Below are 15,812 nucleotides of genomic sequence, written 5' to 3' on the forward strand. Positions count from 1 at the left end.
CGCGCCGTGCGACGCCACCATCCTCCCCGCCCCGCCCCCCGCTACAGAGCCCCGCCCCTGCCTGTCCTGCAGGCACACGCCCCCTACCGTAGAGCCGCGCCTGCACCTCAAGGCCACGCCCCCTGCCCCCGGCTTGGCTCGTGGGTCAATTCTGCGCCCAGCTGCGGGCGCATTGGGGGTGGGACAGACAGCGCCACGGGTCCGCCTAAGACAAGACAGACTCCCTGCCCCGGCCTCTCGGTAGCCCTAGGCTGGGAGAAGGCCTGGAGCAAAACCTGGAGAGGTTTGTGTAGTGAGTAACCGCTATGCTACACCTAGAGTTACACTCAGGAGCGTCCATTACAAAGGGGTGGTTTTAGGCGTAAATGCGTTTCTCAAGCTTTTATCTTTCAATAGGACATTTTCCGTGTTTGCTCAGCCCGTGTTTTCTTCCTTCCACATTTCATAAGCGTTATTGGAGTTTCCCCTGAGATTTGTTTAGATTTACCTCTACCCCACATAGGCTGGGTGTTATCTTCCAACAGGAAAAGCGCTGAGTCATGGAACAGGGGTTCTAGAAAACTTTCGGCGATGTTAAAAATGACTCCAATATCATTTCTGCATTTTTTTAAATCTTCCCTATTATTTAGGTTGTGTTCCCGCATTTTGTGTCTTTGCCATGCGCTTTAAAGGAACGGGTCACATGTTAGGGTTTTAGTAAGTTGAAAGCTATAGTTCCTGTGATATGTGTGAATAAGTGGTAAACAAGGCCTGCTATTTTAGGGAAGTTTCTGAGTTAGCTCATTCTGGCATATGAAGCACAATTTAGAATGGGGTTTAATCATGAGATTTGAAACCATATCTGAGCTTTTCCAGGGTAAAGAGGGTTTGGATAGGATGTTGATACACATGCATTTTACAAAGCTGGGTCAGTTTATGCTGCAAAGTTTGGGTCTAGATGTGGTCCAAACTTCTCCAAAATACAAGCAGTTCATATGCATTACTAGATACATATTATAGGTGATTATATTGGATTATTATTTAATCCAGTATATTTCATTTTTTTGGCTCTAGGATTGTACTTACTGCTTCAGAAACATCTTCCTAATATCTTGGTAGTTATAATAAAATTATTTTGGCACCTTGTGCAAACATTAGGCATTATGGTAGTATTACACTGGCCCACAGGAGCACAGAGTAATCTCCCATGAGGCTTCAGCCAGAGAAGTCTCCCACTTCCTAGAAAAGGAGGGGAAGGAATCCTGATTGCATGTAATGAGAGGTTTCTCTCTTTAAGACCAGCTGCTCAGCCATCTACCCAGGTGAATCTCTTCAGAATTGTTTGCCTCATTAGAGTGCTCTAGATTGCAGTATAGAGGCTAGTAGCTCCAGGAAAGGGGGTATTTGAGGCAGCTCTCTGCCTGCATATGTGCACAATATAGCCTTGTAAAGGGGGATGAAGAATTATTCTACAGCCCTCCTCTTGCTCAATTTTTGGGGGAAGGGAGTTGGTTCAAACCTTGAGTTCCCCCAATGTGTGAAGCCTGAGGTGAAGATGTTCCTATTAGTATCTCCCCTACTGCCTAGGGAGGAAAGGTGAAAAGGCTAAGCAGGAAGTGGAGAGCTGAAAAGCAGGATGTTCTGTGCAACATGGCCTTGAAAAGAAGACTATAGAGGTACTTTGACTTGATTTATTGCACTGGGATGTGGCTCCTGTGAGGGAAGTGGATTTGAATTGATGCAACTGTCTGTCTTGTTCCCCCTCTGCACAATAACCTGATAGGGATGTGCTGGAAGAAGCTTCATGCTGCCTCCCCTAGCTTAGGAGGAGGGGGAGGGAATTTCTGGCTCTTAAGTAATGGATCCTGCTTGTAGGCCTAAATGCTGTCATAACTTGTTTATTATGGTGCTTTTCACATGAGCCAGCACCTTTTCAAGTGAGGTAAATGGTAGCTGGGGGGGACAAGATAGCAAGTACAGAGAGGCATGTCTCTGCACATTTGAAAGAGATATGCCTCTCCCTAGAGATATTTCCCCTTCCCCACCTGTATGCCAGTCCACCACACTGCAGACTGTATAAGGCATGTGTCTTCTTTCCTGGGAGGCCCTTGTTGCCTCCCTCCAGTGCTGCATTGTCCTGTGCATAAGCAAATGTCAAACTATCACATAATCCAACAGCAAATTCATCTCTCAAAGTTATTTTCTTACTCTATGTAAGTGTTTTGAGCCTACTTTGAAATGGAGTGAAGAATCAACAGCCTGGATGAGTACAGTTTTACCAATCTGAAATAAAATGAGCAAAGGCCAAATATTAAGGAATAGCAAAGAAGGATTTCCTTCTGCTGGTATCATTGCCAGCATCTGTCCATCAAGTATCTAGGTGAAATATAAGCCATGTGCTAAATTAAAATATACCATTTATATACTTCAAGCATGGTTATCTTTGTTTTGGTTCTGTCTCTACCCATTCTTTCTGTCATCCCTTCCATCTTCTCCTTCACCACCACCCCCAACAAATTGATAGTAAACAAATATAATAATACACTGAAAGAGAAATGCATTAAAACCATAGCAGCTGCTACATCAAGTAGCTGAGGAAATGATACAGTCTTTACCACTACCAAATAGGTTGTGTACAGCAGGACTCAGTTGAAGTGAATGGTACAATTCAAATCTCTTTCAGCTGTTGTTTCAGGCTGTCTGCAGAGGTAGATAGAAACTTTTTTTTTTTTTTTTTTTTTTTTTTTAGTTAAAGCTGAGTTTCCAATTTCATCATGTGACTGCAGAAGCTGCTTATGACTTAATCTGACTCTGGTCTGTACCCAGATGATCCTGTCCAGATTTTACACTCAGCCCATTACAAGCTGGGACAGAACTTTGTGAGTTTAGAGCAGGGGTCAGCAACCTTTCAGACATGCCGAGTCTTCATTTTTTCACTCTAATTTAAGGTTTTGTATGCAATAATACATTTTAACGTTTTTAGAAGGTCTCTTTCTACAAGTCTATAATATATAACTAAACAATTGTTATATGTAAAGTAAATAAGGTTTTTAAAATGTTTAAGACGCTTAATTTAAAATTAAATTAAAATGCAGAGCCCCCCGGTCTCATGGCCAGGACCCCAGCAGTGTGAGTGCCACTGAAAATCAGCTCATGTGTTTCCTTTGGCATGCGTGCTGGAGGTTGCCTACCCCTGGTTTAGAGAGTATGATGTGAAGGCTCAAGTGCTGTAGACTTGATGATCAATCAGAATTATATTTGCAATTATATATTGCACTGCTGAGTCTCAGTGCCATGGTTTAAGAAGCTCCCTGTAGCCATGGTTCACAACAGATAGCACTTTGCAGGAAGCACCCAGTACTATAGCTTGAAAGATCCCTAAGTGGCAGCATGATAAGGGCCTAACAAATAACGGTGAAAGACAATTTTTTTAAATATTTAAAGTTTCAAATATAGATCCTGTTCCTTCAAACACTTACACGTGTGCTGATCTTTTAAGCATGTGAGTAATCACACTGAAATCAGTTGCTTAAAGTTAAGTGTGTATGTAAGTGTTTGCAGGTGGGGACTATAGTCTCCAATTCAGTCAAATAAAATGTAGCTAGAATTCTCATGGGAAGTAACAGTACAGGCAAGATTATAAAAGAGGTGAGTCTATTTTGCATTCTTTGTAAACACCAAGCTCCTATTTGACTTGAGAGCACTTAGTTTGAAAAGACTTGAGGTTTCATACTTTTTTTTTTAATAAAAAAAAATACGCCAAGTGATTTAGCAAAAAATCTACTAGGACTAAGAATGGTTTTATGAAACTGTTTGTTTTTTTTAAACAAATGTTTGTATGAGAGCAAGATTTATTTTCTTTTTGAAATTTTAAGCATTTCACTTTGGTTTTGGAAACCCAGACATAACAGTATTGTAGGGTTACCATAGTTCAGCAAGCAAAAAAGAGGACGGGAAGAGCCCCGCCCCTGTCCTGTCCTAGCCACGCCCCTGCCCCTCCCACTCCCCCCCCCTCAGAACTCCCAACCCTCCCCCCGCTCCTTGTCCCCTGACTGCCCCCTCCTGGGACCCCTGCTCCTAACTGCCCTCCAGAACCCCACCCCCTACCTAAGCCTCCCTGTTCCTTGTCCCCTAACTGCCCCCTCCTAAGACCCCCCCACCCTAACTGCCCCCCAGGACTCCACCCCCTACCTTAGGGTTACCATATTTCAACAAGCAAAAAAGAGGATGGGAGGAGCCCCGCCCTAGCCCCGCCCCTGCCCCTCCCACTTCCCACCCCCCCAGAACCCCCAACCCTCCCCCGTTCCTTGTCCCCTGACTGCCCCCTCCTGGGACCCCTGCCCCTAACTGCCCCCCGGGACTCCACTCCCTATCTAAGCCTCCTTGCCTCTTGTCCCCTGACTGCCCCAACCCTTATCCACACCCCCACCCCCAGACAGACCCCTGGGACTCCCACGCCCCATCCAACCACTCCCCACCCCCTGACAGCCCCCCCCCAGAACTCCCAACCCATCTAAACCCCTCTGCTCCCTGTCCCCTGACTGCTCCGATCCCTCTCCACACTCCTGCCCCCTGACAGCCCCCCCAGAACTCCCAACCCATCTAAACCCCTCTGCTCCCTGTCCCCTGACTGCTCCGATCCCTCTCCCCACTCCTGCCCCCTGACAGCTCCCCCCCAGAACTCCCAGCCCCCTACCCCCCGCTCCTTGTCCCCTGACTGCCCCCTCCTGGGACCCCTGCTCCTAACTGCCCTCCAGAACCCCACCCCCTACCTAAGACTCCCTGTTCCTTGTCCCCTAACTGCCCCCTCCTAAGACCCCCCCCAACTGCCCCCCAGGACCCTACCCCCTACCTGTACCCTGACTGCCCAAAACTTTCTCCACTCCCCTCCAAAAGCCCCCCCCGTTTCTTGACTGCCCCCTCCAGAACCTCCCTGTCCCTTCTCCTGCCCCCCCCTTACCCTGCTGCTCAGAACAGGGTGTTGGGCTCTGTGCCAGCCGGACACATGGCTGAGCTCCCCTGCACAACACAAAACCCGGTCCCTGGCCCTGCACAGGGTTGCCGGAGCGGGCTGCAGGAGGAGGAGCTGCCGTCCGGCTCAGAATGCAGGGAGGGGGGGGTGGGAGGAGGAAGCTGCTCCGGAGTCCAGCCCGGGACTTTCCTGCAGCCCTCCCAGCCGCTCGCTCTGCCGGGGGAGGGGGAAATCCCGGACATTGTGAGTGCTTTACAAATTCCCCCCGGACGCTATTTTTAGCACACAAAAGGAGGACATGTCCGGGTAAATCCGGACGAATGGTAACCCTACAGTATTGTGTTAGAGAATCAGAATGTTAAACTGATCAGTCTTGTTTCACTGGCAAAGAAATGCAAAGTTCATAAAATAGACTGCAAAAATTGTCAAAAAAAAATTAAAAGATTTAATTTTAAGAGTCTACAGTTCTACTAGTAACACATAATAATGCTCCTTCCTTTCTTTCTCTCAAAAATGAGAGCTGATGAAGTACCCTAAGGCCCGGATTGGCCTTTGCCCTGCCCCTAGTGTAAATATTATACCAGTGCAAAGTGGGTGTAAAATGCAACCAGATTAGAATGTTAGCATTTTACAGCCACTTTTTAATCACTTTGCACTGGTGTAAATAATGGCACAAGGTGCATTTGGTTCTAAGTCTTATACCTATCAATAAACCTCGCAATGGAAGAAAAAAGTTTATCTCCATTCCTGCTATGATATTACAAATACTAAGGCCATGTCTACTCTATGGGTGCTGTAACTGTAGCACCATAGTGTAAATGCTTCCTACAGTAATGAAAGGGGTTTTTCCATCTCTGTCAGTAATCACCTCCCCGAGTGGTGGTAGCTAGGTCAATGGAAGTATTTTCCCATCAACCTAGCCACAGCTACACCAGCTGTTGGTTGACACAGTTACAGTGCTCAGATGTGTGAATTTTTCACACCTCTGAGTGCCATAGCAATGTGGTGCTAAACTATAAGTATAGATCAGGTCTAATTTTTTGGGGCAGATTTCCAAGTACCAAAATAACTGATAGATTATTGGGCGAAAGAAGCTGAATACATAGATAAGAGTTACTTTTTGTATTCTTTATAATATTCAGGAAGCAACTAACAGGATAGCAAAACCCAAAGAATTTTTCGGAAGTCTATCAGAATAATAATTCTAACTCCTTTTAAGCATCACAACACACCTAAAGGTAATAATGTATTTTAGTCATTAGAAAAAGAAGATAAGGGAACATCAGCAAATAGGGAAAAGTAACGAGATTCTGGCTGTATTGCTTGGATGAGCTAAAGCGGGAAAGAGAGTCCAGGGGCTTCCTCCCTCTCACTCAGGACTTGTCTTTAGTGAGAGTTAGTGGGCATAAAGCCGGGGTATAAATGTACAGTGCAGTAGCCTGCTGTGCATTAAGTTGTCATGTGGACCCTGCTACTGTGCACTAAAAGTTCTGTAGTGTACTCTGAGGTAAAGAAAAAAGCAGTACATTAAGGTGCACTACTCAACTTTTAGTACAGTATAGCAGAATCCACATGATCAGCTAGTGTGCTGGAGATTTACATCCCTGTTTCCCATGCATATAGGCCTGGTCTACACCTAAATATTAGATCAATCTAGTTACGTCATTTATGACTGTGAAAAATGTCATGCCCTGTGTGACTTGGTTAGGTTCACTAAACCCCCACTGTAGATCCAGATAGGCTGAAAAACTCCTGTCAATGCAGGACGTGTCTATGCTACAGTGGCACAGCTGCAGGGCTGTAACTGGGCTGCTGTAGTATAGATATAGCCTAGGGTCTCCATGTAGACATGCCCTCAGCTATGAGAGAGGTTTTGTGGAGTTTCACCTTGGGAAGAGGGAATGATCTAGGGCTGTGAGGGCCTGCGAAGCTCTGCCATATTTTCTCTGCAAAGCCATGCCAAAGTCTTTCAAGTTACTGTGGCTTGTTTCAAGTTACTTTAACTTGTTCAGCCTCCTCAGATGTGGGGGCGGGGGATGAGGTGGGAACTCTGGGATCAGCAGTGGCCAGGAGAGCATGTTACATGAGCTGTACCTTCAAGAGATGGCAACATGGAGATGGGGGGAGTCATTGGATTTCTCCGACGTGCCAGAAGAATTAGGATGATACTCAATTCTCATAGCATTTCCAGGTCCATTTATGGGTTATTCTCATGGGGGGGAGAAGGTAGAAGGTCTACAGTGAACATTCAACAACTTGTAGTGAGAGCTTGCTGAACACAGCAAAAAAGTATTTGCAGATATTCTTGCAAATAGCCTCCCTCTTTTCCCTATTACTTTGTCCTTTTCTTTCCTGTTTGTTTGTTCTCTCTACCTATTGTCTCTCCTCATGTGCTAAGTGTCAGTTTCTGTACCTATATTCACCCTCTGGGTCCTTAAGGACACCTTCTTAAGGTTTCCGCATCCTAGCTGTAACCCCTCTTGGGCAGAGTCCTGCATTTCTCTCCCTCCTGACTAGGGTTTTAAGGTTGCGTATCTCCCTGCATGAGCTTGTGCCAGTGCCTGTACTTTGCTTTTTCTCCCAGGGCTATGAACAGTGTATTGCTGGCAGTTAACACACAGCCCTTTCTAAGCCAGCACATTTATTCTTAAGGTAAAAACATTACAGAGAGAACTTAAACAATAAAACCTATCCATCATATGTGGCCCAAGTAGGCCAAAGTCTTTCCAACCTTTTCACAAATCCATTGGCTGGATGAGAAAAAAGGACCCAAGTCCGTTTAAATGCAGCCTTTTTAAGCTAAAAGCCAATTCTTTGCTTTCTTAGTCTCTGGAAACCCAGTTTAAACAAGTATATGCAAATTTCCCCAAGGGGTGGTACTTCCCTGAAGGTGTTTAGAGTGTGAGTGATTCATCTTAATCACTCCTCACAGTTTTATTTCCTGAAGGTGCTGTGGAAACCCTCCCCCATGGAGAAGAATGCAATTGTACATGCAATCCCTAGCCCTCAGTGATACATAAAGATACTACATGTGATTGCAGTATCTTGTCATGCTAAGATTTTATGCTTTTGGGGGGAGCAACTTTTAAAAAAATTATTACATGTTTGTGCAGTGCCTAGCATAAAAGGGTCCTGATCCCTGGTTGAAGCTCTTGCCATATAATACAAATATTTACAGAAAACAAGGTGGTGTGAATATTAATTTTGAATAAATATTCAGCGAATGCTTGTCCTGGAAAGGCTCTCCTGCCCATTTTGTGAAAGCTCTTTCTATTATTCACAGATTAGATTCCTCAAACAATTATGAATATTCGTGCGCACCTTGCACTTAGAAAAGGAACTCTGTTTTTTAAGGACTAGGTTATCCAAGTAGAGGGAAAAAACAGTGCCGTATGACTTATTGTGCGGCTTCCTAGCTGTGGCTGTGAAGCACCTGGTTACCTCTGCGGAGATCTAGGAAGAAGGGGACACACATCAGGGCCGAAATGGGGCTCTGGGTGATTGCTACTTCCCACCACCCAACACAGATGTAATGAGGTTAAGTGGTGTCTGTATAAAGAAATTAAAACTACTGATTATTCCTTAAGATAGGCTTTTAATGACTTATGGATATAAATGCAACACAGACAGAATAGGAAAAGAAAAATTAAAGAGCAGCATTGAATAAGGATTAATATAAATGACAAATTATATTGCAAACAAGTACAAGTACACTTTTACTACTATTTTTAATACTGCAGCATTAATATAACCTGAGGTCAAATTATCCCAACACTACCATTCTTAATACTATAATGTCCGCACAACTTGAGATCAAAACAGCTCGAGCAACCCAGACTTCTTTACTCCGTTACCTTATTCTGCATGCAACCAGACTTTTTTTCTTTAAAACCGTACCCTGCCAAGAATATGTTACCCTTTAGTCGACCGCTCTTTGCATTGGCCAGGTGCAGATAGTCGGTGCAGTTCAGGTTTCCTCGGTTCAGGGGGTGTGGGTCAGACCGATCAAAGAGAATAACTTCTTAGTCCAAGACACACACACACACACCCTCCTGAAGTTCTACACATTTAATCTCATCTGCCCGCTGTGCTTTGAAGCAGGTCAACCAATCAGGTTAGACCAAATTTAGTGTTATCGCTTTGGCTGTATAATTCATGCTTACTTATTTTCTTGTAGCCAATTATTATTTTAATTTTATAGGTTATGCTCAAGGAGATAGCTTATTTCTATATAGCCCACTGTCTCGATTGTGTTTTCCCTTAGTTTTCTAGGTAACTTACCTCTAAATGGGCTGTTGGCTTGATTGTGGGTAAGGTTATCTTGATGACCTATGCCTAAAGGCCTAGCCCATCAAACCCACATAGGAATCAGTTCTTTGGCTGCAGCGTCTCTTGACCACAAGTTGTAGCTTCATTTTGCAAAGCTTGCTTTTTAAAGATAATTTTGCAAAGCTCATTTTATAAAGCTTCCGGAAGCTTTAGGCCTAACACTGGCAATATTGGTGTTCATCTTAAGCTTGACAACAATCTTGCTCAAATTAATCACAACCTCCTGCCTGTAGCTTGAGAAAGCCTTGTCTCTGCTTGTTGGGGGTGAGCTCTCCACCTCCACCAATCAGGGGCAACACAAACACTTTCCTTTAGGCCTATGCGGCCCCCCACCCGTCTTCCCCTCTCTGCAGGTTAGCAGTAGACGCACTCCAATCTCCAGGCATCTTCCTGGAGTGTCCAGCCTCTGTTCCACTGGACACTCGCAGTATTCACTATAGCAGAGAAAGCCTGGTGTGAGACCTGAACCATAGTCACCAAAGTCAGCCCATGCCATTAACCAAAGTCAGGCCATGTATTAAAGCAGATGCTTACAGATTCACTGTCCGATACATGAATTTGGCAATGGCAGTGCTATCGTTGCTAAAATACAGGCACTCCTAAGAAGCAACAGATACTGGGTATGTATGTTGTGAACACATTGCAAAAGAGTAGCCCAGGTACATCCTGACCTAACTCTAGATAAGAGGGTTTGACTGAAGTGATTGATAGGGATGTTTTGCCCAAGGCATTTGGAGCAAGGTACAAGGGGAGGTAACAAGCAGATGTCATGAAACACGTAAGGTGGTATGTAAGTTGTTTGACTCAGTCTATAAATGTTGGGATACCTCACCGTAACCCTTCGTGCGGCCTAGGGGACAGGAGAAAGTCCTGCTGCTGACTGAGCCACTCCTTGTCCCTGGGCACTCAGGTGTTAGCGAACCTATAACCATGGAGCCAGGGTGCGAGGACGGTATCTTGAGGGCAAGAAACCTGACCGAGTGCCTTGGTTATTGAACCGTGCCTATGTTTTTTGTTTGTGTAACATCGAAGTCTGCTGAATTAGCAGGCTGCATTCTCTGCTAGTGTTAATGACACCGGAGCTCCAGGAACAGAAACACTGAGTAATTCTAACAACTTAGCAGCCTGGACATCATTCTTCAGCAACTTTCTTAACAACATTCACAGATTTGCTCCTCCCAAAGAAGCAGTACCCCCCCGAACTTACCAGTTATACCTTAGATCACCACTCCATCTAACATACAGTACTTAGATACGTTTATAGTGAAAACAAGTAAAAGTTTATTTAACAAAGTATAGAGATTTGAGTGAGAGCAATTAGGATTATTAGGAAACAAATGGTTACATATAAAATAAGATGCATTCTGGAGCCTTGACTTAATTACAGTATATTCTCATATTTCATAAAATATTGCTCACCAGTGTTTTCTGGCCAGACAGGCCGTGGTCCCTTGTTCCTGAGACAAGCCACATTGTCAGTTTATCTCCTAGGTGAGTGATACAATCTTGTTCCCTCTCCACCTCTTTTCTTTTTTTTTTTTTTTTTTTTTTTTTTATGCAGTTACAGACTATTGTCTCTTCTGCCGGGAGGTCTTCTGTTCAGAGACTTATTTTGGGGTTCTTTTGTCTTTGCAAATTCTCAGGCTCACACCTGGCCTGAGAATTAAACATAGCCTGTGTCCACGGATGTTCATTATTCTGTAAGTTGATGGATTTATCTCAGAATGATAAGCTTTACTTTAACAGTTTTGGAACTCTTATTTTACGTATATCTTAAACAATTTTCTGTATAAACATCTTGCAACTATTATGACAATCAGTGGGCCACTGGCTCTTGGTAGAGACTTACATGCCTCCCTTGTGTGAACTTAACATGTGTATATTTGACCCCGGGGATCCCTGAAAAACTCTTTGTATCCCTCTGCCAGGTGGCACCAAGGTATTCCTGGGTCATGCTTCTGTAATATCATATAGAGCAACTACTCATAGGATCCAATCCACAAACAAAACATGCATGAAAACATTTAATACAAAACTAACTCCAAATGAACAAATGTGTTTTATTTTTTTTAAATTGCATTTTCACAAATAATTTTAAGCAGAAAGAAGGACTACATTCATCAGATAAATTATTTGCAATGAATAACTCAACCAACCCTGTTAGACTTCTGGAAGCTCTCATCCCTATTGGGCTTTAAACTCTGGACCAAGGTTTCCTTCACACAGCTTGCATTACTAGTGGGGATTATACTAGACAAGTCTTAAATAAGGTTATAGTGGGAAATAAATAACATTTTAGTTTATTAAGACTTACAGTATGAAACAGTTGAAAATGCTAGTAATAGATCTAATACAGGGCTCAAAATTATCCATGCTAATGTGAAGTGGTATTGCCAAATTTTGTAATTTTTTGTAATTATCACCTTAAGCAGTTTAAGTGGATTGTTCTGTTCAGTTTTCTGTATAACTTTATTCTCTTATCTTTTCAGAGTTTTCAGTAACAGAGTTTCTTTTGTTAAGGAAATCCTCTAGCATTCCCACACTACATAAACATTTGAACTGTAAGTACCCAGTCTTTTTTAATATTTTTCAAAATTTTGTGATTACACTTGTCTGCACCCTTGGAATACTTTATTTTAACCTAATGTCCTGCAGATCCTGTTGCAACTCTTTCCTTATAATTCTAATTAGGGGTACCACTGTTTCCATTCCTAGAAGAAGAATTTCAGATTGTGATAAGGTGCCCAGTATTGAAGTGTGTGTGTAAAAGTAGAAATTCAGTGCACGTATACAGCCCTTGATTTGCATGTGTGCAAATGTCAGAGATTGCATAAACATTGGAGTTTGTACGCTCTGAAGTCAGGGGTGCACACAAATGTTTGGTTTTTTTGTTGTTTTGAATGTACACTTCTGAAAATCTGTCCCATTAGATACTGTATTCTGCAGACCATACAAACTGGTTAAACTATGAAGGGAAATATTCCCATTGTTTATTTCTTCTGAGGTTTATTTAGTCTATTATTTAATCTAGCTGAATGCATATTCTGAACAAACAATTGTCTATATTCCAGAGAAGCATAGAAAGGATATTTTCTAATGATACAAGGGAGTATCATAGCAATAATAAAATTTCAAATTTATCTAGCCCCAGGGATTCTCAAACTTCATTGCACCCTGACCACTTCTGACAACAAAAATTACTACATGACCCCAAGAGGGGGGACTGAAGCCTGAGCTGACTCGAGCTTTGCTGTCCTGGGGGTGCCAAAGCTGAAGACCCAGGGCTTCAGCCCCATGCAGGGGGCCTATAACCTGAGCCCCGCCGCCCAGGGCTAAAGCCCTGAGTCTTGGGCTTCTGCCCAGTTGGTGGGGCTTGGGCTTGGGCTTCTTCGGCCCTCAACCCCAGCAAGTCTAAGCTAGTCCTGGCTACCCCATTAAAATGGGGTTACGACCCACTTTGGGGTCCTGACCCACAGCTTAAGAACCTCTGATCTAGCCCCATTCTTCCCAAATTATTTCGTAGCTATATAATGCTGTATAAACTGTACATGCATTAAGGTTTGCAGTGTTGTAGCTGTGTTGATCCCAGTATATTAGAGAAACAAGGTGGGTGAGGTAATAGCTTTTATTGGACCAACATCTGTTGGTGAAAGAGAGAAGTTTTCAAGCTTACGCACAGCTCTTTTTCAGGTCTGGGAAAGGTACTCTTAGGCCTGGTCTAACCTAAAAAGTTAGGTTGTCCCAGCTGTACTGCTCATGGATGTGAAAAATTCACACTCCTGAGCAATGTAGTTAAGCTGCCCTAACCCCTGTGTAGACAGTGCTAGGTTGCCAGAAGAATTTTTCCATTGATCTTGCTATTCCCCCCTTGGGAAGGTGGATTAGCTACGTTGACTAAGTGCTGCAGCTGTGCCATTGTAGAGTTTCAAGATTAGACAAGCCCAAAGTGTCACAACTAAGTACAAGGATAGAACCGATAAGGGGATAATACATGTTGCAAGAAACAATTCAAGGTGAAGTTGGCAGTTAACTCCTCTACAGTTGTAGGACAAAGGAGGGTTATTATGTTACAGATCGTTGTAATGAGCCATAAATCCAGTATCTTTATTAAATCCATGATTTTTTGGTATCTAGCAGAGTTATGAATTTAAGTTCCTAGGTTCGTCTTTTGAAAATGTTGTGCAGGTTCCTACAGATGCCTATAACAACATGTGGTTTACCTCATCCAGTGCACTAAATGCCTCAGCAACCTCTGTGTAGGTAAAAAAGAGACAATTACTACACTCTCAAATGAATTCACCCAGAAAGATGATAAAAGACAAACACACCATATCACCCCATGTGAGTACTTTTTACAAAATGATCCCTCCATGTTTGACCTCTGTCCTCATCCTCAAAGATAGAAAGCACGGGACATCTTGTTCCTAACATGATAGTGCTGCCATTTGCTCCAGAAGCCATCTTCGCCTTTTGTGCAGTGTGGCTCTGAAAGAACCTGTGCAACAAGGAGACGCCAATGCCGCAGGGAAGATTTGGTATGCACCGATGCATGCAGCTGGGACAGTGATGAGTGTAGCAACTAACCACAACAGACACACATTCTGAGGGGGAGTAGAAATGTTTCAACTATCTGTGAATTACTGTGACTATTTCTGTGAGTAAATATAGCTTGAAGGGGTGTTGTGTTAGACAATCAGTAGTTCATAGTCGTATGTAAGGGTTACAGAAGAGTACATGGTTATATTTTATTCATACAGTATGGTCAAACAAGACATTCTACAGCCCTTTTTTCTCTGAGTCATTATTGTTATATAAGTAATAGTAAGATGATAATTACAGTTGAACTATGCGTGCTTTAGACTTATTCTCCAGCCAAGCAGGTACATCAAAAATGTATGTTTTGTAATTAGGGGGTAGGGCCTGTTTCTATGAATTATAGCCCTTTTTGTGATTTTTTTTTTTAACAATTTTTTTATTGTATGCCCAATAATGTTTAAACATTACGTGATATAGAAAAACTGCACCTCTTTCAGCATCTCCATCCACCCTGGTGCTGACTGCCAGATGTGTGCCTAATGCAGTAGCAATGAAATTTTCTAGCTAACTAGAAGCTAAGGTTTCTAACTAAGGTTATCCCTTAGTGCCCAAAATGGGTTCAGGCTGGTAGACTAAAACAATAAGCAGAGAACTGGGTAGATGCCCCTTGGTGATAATGGGGTATTGTGACTATACACATCAGAGGTGCCCTTTAAAATATTTCTTTTGTACTAAGTCTACAGGGCTTCCTAGGCTCAGTTTGCATAGTTTTTATCCAATCAGAAAAGAATTTCTCATTGCTGGTGGGGGGGGGGAGGGGAGAGGGAAGGGGGCGAGAGCATTCCAGTTTCCTGTAAAATTCACGGCAAACACAATATTTCATGATTTTGAGAAACCCTGATTTCTCACTGCTTTCACCTGCACAGCTCTGCTGCTACAACAATTCTCATATGAGAAAGTAGTAACCAGTTTATTAGAAGTTGAAGGACATCAGTTAGCAACTATCAAGCATTCAAATCTTTTTTCATGAAAGCTTTCTGAGAAGTACTGTCTGTCAAAACCACTAGAGACTTAGGCATTCTCTAGCAATAATGTATATAGGGCCAAAACAGTTTACTTAAAATTATTTAATTCAGTGAATTCAGTCAGTTCCAGACTATTTCCAGCAAATATTGCTTTACTGATTTACGAAAATGAGCAGAGAGCCTTTTTGCTGTCTTCCTTCAGTCACAAAGCAACAATTTTGACTTCTAGAGTTTCATTTATTTTCTGGTGAGAAGATTGAATAAAAGTCCTGTATTGGATACAGAGCTCCATGTACTGATACCTTAATGTAGTGTATAGTCATGTTGTAGGATGGTTCCACTCTGGAAAACTCCAAGGGGGCAGCATTTCTCTAACCAGTTATGAAGTGGTGTTTGTTTCATAGCTGTACCCTAAAGGACAAGTTGAGGCTCATACATGAATTCTTTGAGCTTATTTAACCACCCCCACCACGTCCCATTGGCATGATTTGTTTTAGCTCTAAAGGTTACATTGTGACTTGGACTTCAGCAGGAGCAAGATTGTATCCCATGACAATTCTGGTACTAATCTCAACAGGAGCAGGAGCTGGCACTTTAACATGTCTCTCTTGGGTTTGCAGAATTTCTGAAATACTTTTTAATAACTAATATTAGAATGAGAATAAATTTTATCTGCAGTTTATTTTATAGTATGGGCCATGTGTCTAAATCATTAGATTTACCCCCTTGCTCTTAACTGCCTCCAAATCTCATAGCCTTTGTGAGCAATACATAACTAATCTTTAAAATCTTTACTATTAACCCTCCAAGTAAAACAAAATAAGTCTGCAGATATTCTTTATCATTTTAAAAAAAATGGACTACTAGTTCACACATCTATTTCCTTTGTGTTTTCTGAGAAAACATTAAAAATAACGGTGTTAACTTGTGTATATATCCTCACACTTTTCCTTGACTAATGAAAGTCATTT

General features: G+C 42.7%; 1 long non-coding RNA gene across 2 annotated transcripts in view; it reads left to right on the forward strand.

Annotated features, from left to right (window-relative positions):
- Positions 1-101: 101 nt before the first annotated feature.
- Positions 102-15,812, forward strand: part of LOC128848953 (uncharacterized) — a 105,581-nt gene continuing 89,870 nt past the window's right edge. For both annotated transcript variants that reach the window (XR_008447138.1, XR_008447137.1), the window contains exons 1-2: positions 102-283; positions 11,770-11,841. This is a non-coding gene — a long non-coding RNA (uncharacterized LOC128848953). The remainder of the gene's footprint in view (positions 284-11,769; positions 11,842-15,812) is intronic.

This window comes from Malaclemys terrapin, chromosome 14 (assembly GCF_027887155.1).
Source record: "Malaclemys terrapin pileata isolate rMalTer1 chromosome 14, rMalTer1.hap1, whole genome shotgun sequence".
Lineage (NCBI taxonomy): Eukaryota > Metazoa > Chordata > Testudines > Emydidae > Malaclemys > Malaclemys terrapin.